The 5,000-nt window shown below is 51.2% G+C and overlaps 1 non-coding gene across 1 annotated transcript in view; it reads left to right on the forward strand.

Moving 5' to 3' along the window:
- Positions 1-4,464: 4,464 nt before the first annotated feature.
- Positions 4,465-5,000, forward strand: part of LOC124560970 — a 1,910-nt gene continuing 1,374 nt past the window's right edge. Inside the window, exon 1 of the ribosomal RNA XR_006969444.1 lies at positions 4,465-5,000. This exon is cut by the window's right edge and continues 1,374 nt beyond it. This is a non-coding gene — a ribosomal RNA (small subunit ribosomal RNA).

Genomic DNA, 5,000 nt, shown 5'->3' on the forward strand with positions numbered 1-5,000 from the left:
CCACACATGTCCTACACAGGGGTGCACCCAACATCACAATACTGCCTCCTCTCACAGCACACAAACAATGGCAGGAATGAAAGACACAGGTCTGCCACAAGCATGGAATGAGAGCGCCGCCTGTCATGAGCCAAAGGTGCATCCTGACGTGGCAAATCAGATGATGCCGCAGGCATCCACTTACTATAATCACAATCAACAAACCGGCCGCCCCGCCCCGCCCCCCATTAAACCTTTCCTTACAACAATGTGTACCTTAACCTAACCTATATCGTACCGTAACCTAACCTATATCGTACCGTAACCTAACCTATGTCGTACCGTAACCTAACCTATGTCGTACCGTAACCTAACCTATGTCGTACCGTAACCTAACCTATGTCGTACCGTAACCTAACCTATGTCGTACCGTAACCTAACCTATGTCGTACCGTAACCTAACCTATGTCGTACCGTAACCTAACCTATGTCGTACCGTAACCTAACCTATGTCGTACCGTAACCTAACCTATGTCGTACCGTAACCTAACCTATGTCGTACCGTAACCTAACCTATGTCGTACCGTAACCTAACCTATGTCGTACCGTAACCTAACCTATGTCGTACCGTAACCTAACCTATGTCGTACCGTAACCTAACCTATGTCGTACCTTAACCTAACCTATGTCGTACCTTAACCTACCCTATGTCGTACCTTAACCTAACCTATGTCGTACCTTAACCTAACCTATGTCGTACCTTAACCTAACCTATGTCGTACCTTAACCTAACCTATGTCGTACCTTAACCTAACCTATGTCGTACCTTAACCTAACCTATGTCGTACCTTAACCTAACCTATGTCGTACCTTAACCTAACCTATGTCGTACCTTAACCTAACCTATGTCGTACCTTAACCTAACCTATGTCGTACCTTAACCTAACCTATGTCGTACCTTAACCTAACCTATGTCGTACCTTAACCTAACCTATGTCGTACCTTAACCTAACCTATGTCGTACCTTAACCTAACCTATGTCGTACCTTAACCTAACCTATGTCGTACCTTAACCTAACCTATGTCGTACCTTAACCTAACCTATGTCGTACCTTAACCTAACCTATGTCGTACCTTAACCTAACCTATGTCGTACCTTAACCTAACCTATGTCGTACCTTAACCTAACCTATGTCGTACCTTAACCTAACCTATGTCGTACCTTAACCTAACCTATGTCGTACCTTAACCTAACCTATGTCGTACCTTAACCTAACCTATGTCGTACCTTAACCTAACCTATGTCGTACCTTAACCTAACCTATGTCGTACCTTAACCTAACCTATGTCGTACCTTAACCTAACCTATGTCGTACCTTAACCTAACCTATGTCGTACCTTAACCTAACCTATGTCGTACCTTAACCTAACCTATGTCGTACCTTAACCTAACCTATGTCGTACCTTAACCTAACCTATGTCGTACCTTAACCTAACCTATGTCGTACCTTAACCTAACCTATGTCGTACCTTAACCTAACCTGTATTGCGCCTTAACCTAACCTGTATTGCGCCTTAACGTAACCTGTATTGCGCCTTAACGTAACCTGTATTGCGCCTTAACGTAACCTGTATTGCGCCTTAACGTAACCTGTATTGCGCCTTAACGTAACCTGTATTGCGCCTTAACGTAACCTGTATTGCGCCTTAACGTAACCTGTATTGCGCCTTAACGTAACCTGTATTGCGCCTTAACGTAACCTGTATTGCGCCTTAACGTAACCTGTATTGCGCCTTAACGTAACCTGTATTGCGCCTTAACGTAACCTGTATTGCGCCTTAACGTAACCTGTATTGCGCCTTAACGTAACCTGTATTGCGCCTTAACGTAACCTGTATTGCGCCTTAACGTAACCTGTATTGCGCCTTAACGTAACCTGTATTGCGCCTTAACGTAACCTGTATTGCGCCTTAACGTAACCTGTATTGCGCCTTAACGTAACCTGTATTGCGCCTTAACGTAACCTGTATTGCGCCTTAACGTAACCTGTATTGCGCCTTAACGTAACCTGTATTGCGCCTTAACGTAACCTGTATTGCGCCTTAACGTAACCTGTATTGCGCCTTAACGTAACCTGCATTGCGCCTTAACGTAACCTGCATTGCGCCTTAACGTAACCTGTATTGCGCCTTAACGTAACCTGCATTGCGCCTTAACGTAACCTGCATTGCGCCTTAACGTAACCTGTATTGCGCCTTAACGTAACCTGTATTGCGCCTTAACGTAACCTGTATTGCGCCTTAACGTAACCTGTATTGCGCCTTAACGTAACCTGTATTGCGCCTTAACGTAACCTGTATTGCGCCTTAACGTAACCTGTATTGCGCCTTAACGTAACCTGTATTGCGCCTTAACGTAACCGATATTGCGCCTTAACGTAACCTATATTGCGCCGTAACGTAACCTATATTGCGCCGTAACGTAACCCACATTGCCCCTTAACGTAACCTATATTGCGCCGTAACGTAACCTATATTGCGCCGTAACGTAACCCACATTGCCCCTTAACGTAACCCACATTGCCCCTTAACGTAACCCACATTGCCCCTTAACGTAACCCAACACACGTTGGGCCTTAACCCAACACACGTTGGGCCTTAACCCAACACACGTTGGGCCGTAACCCAACACACGTTGGGCCTTAACCCAACACACGTTGGGCCTTAACCCAACACACGTTGGGCCTTAACCCAACACACGTTGGGCCTTAACCTGCTCTGTAATTGTCATACGACGCGTTAAATTAGTGTAGTGTTGCCTAACTGCAACCCCCGCAATATAGTTTGCTACTCGCACTGCCCGGTCCCCAGTGTATCGCTTCATGTTAAACACCTTGCAGCTATACACTGTAATGTGGATGGCAGCAGGACGTACATGCTCAATGCCCTTTGCAGTTGTTCATTGGCATTTGCAGTTGTTCATTGGCATTCGCATGGCGAAGCACTTAGCCTACGCTGTGGTACGGCCTGTGTCAACTGTCCGCTGATGTTGTACGTCCAAATCACACACTGTACTGCACATTGGTCCTCATGTACTGAATGATACATCGTGGTACATGTGACCGTACAACGACTGCGCCAACAACGGCGAACCATGCGGTCCAAATGTTGTGCACTCAGCTACGTGTCGTCTCCCTATAAGAGCTGGATTGCAGTGTGGTATGCCCTGGATGGCGATCAGCATGAGCCGTCTGTTGATGTAGTGGCGCGTGTTGTCAGACGTAGTCGTCTCTTCTCACACACCGTGATAGCACGGTGCACTGCGTTCCACATCTGCGACATGCGACAGAGGCCGGTTGACAGTCGTTCGCGCAATGGACATCGCATACGTACGGGGGCCACCTTCCACGTGTTCGCTAAGCGTGGACATGTTGTTGCGTGTATGTGGGCAGACAGTGTGTCGTGACACCTGACACAGGCATGCAACAATCGTTGAATTTGCAAATGGCGATGGACGCCTACGTTTGCTGGTGACGTTACGCAAATGAACAACTGGTAAACCGTTGTGGTGCGGTTGTTCTCGCTAGGGGTGAATCAGTGATGGCGACGATCGGTTGAGCTACCAACCGGTTGTTGCAGCGATACCCACCATGCCCACGAACGTGAATGGCATGTGGGTGTGAAGCGATACGCGGCGGTGGCTGGGTGGGACCGTCCCCGGCCGGTGAGGGGGGGCCTCCCGGCGTGTTGGCCGTGCGGTGCGTGGGCGCACGCGCTACAGCCGGCTGGTGGGGGCGGCCAGTGGCAGGCGCGCCGGCCGACGGAGGCGGCAGGCGGCGCAGCTGCGCGCCGGCGCACCCTGCACGCGGCGCCGTGCGGCCAAAGTAGGTCCTCGCGGGCCCGGTGCGAAGCGCGGTGGACATCTGCAGTGTGCTGGTCCGATTGAGGACTGTGTGCGCTGAGGATGCGCCGCCGCCCGGCGCTCGGCGCCGCGACGCCGTCTGCTGCTCGGTCGCCTCTGCGGTTCTCGCAGGTGGTTTGTATCGCAGCTGTGCGGACGTGTTGGCGCGTGCGCTGTGCTGGGAGAGTTCGCTTCGGCACCCAAGTGGGGCTTTTGTCCTTCTGTGGCGCTGGCGTTGGAGCTGCCGGTCACCGTAGGTGGCGCGTGTTGTCTCCCGCCGGCAATGCCACGACAGCACGCTCCCGGGCCTCTGTCGGCAGCGGCAAGCTCAGTTGGGAGCACGGGTGGTCGCACCTAAAGCGTCTACTCGCCAAACTCCGGGCGATTGCGCCTCTCTCGAACCCGACCAAGTACTTAGGACGGCGCTGCGCGCCGCCGGGACCTGAGAGGGTTTCGAGGTGTATGGTGCAGGGGAGCTCAGCCTCCTCCTGTTTGCAGAATAATTGAGCGGACGCTTGCGTGTTCGCGCGGGCCCCCGGGACACACTCCCGGGCGGCCGGCTGCTCAGCTCTAGTTGACGCAGCTCCCTGGTTGATCCTGCCAGTAGTCATATGCTTGTCTCAAAGATTAAGCCATGCATGTCTCAGTACAAGCCGCATTAAGGTGAAACCGCGAATGGCTCATTAAATCAGTTATGGTTCCTTAGATCGTACCCACGTTACTTGGATAACTGTGGTAATTCTAGAGCTAATACATGCAAACAGAGTCCCGACCAGAGATGGAAGGGACGCTTTTATTAGATCAAAACCAATCGGTCGGCTCGTCCGGTCCGTTTGCCTTGGTGACTCTGAATAACTTTGGGCTGATCGCACGGTCCTCGTACCGGCGACGCATCTTTCAAATGTCTGCCTTATCAACTGTCGATGGTAGGTTCTGCGCCTACCATGGTTGTAACGGGTAACGGGGAATCAGGGTTCGATTCCGGAGAGGGAGCCTGAGAAACGGCTACCACATCCAAGGAAGGCAGCAGGCGCGCAAATTACCCACTCCCGGCACGGGGAGGTAGTGACGAAAAATAACGATACGGGACTCATCCGAGGCCCCGTAATCGGAATGAGTA

Source organism: Schistocerca americana, unplaced genomic scaffold (genome assembly GCF_021461395.2).
Source record: "Schistocerca americana isolate TAMUIC-IGC-003095 unplaced genomic scaffold, iqSchAmer2.1 HiC_scaffold_1120, whole genome shotgun sequence".
Taxonomy (NCBI): Eukaryota; Metazoa; Arthropoda; class Insecta; order Orthoptera; family Acrididae; genus Schistocerca; species Schistocerca americana.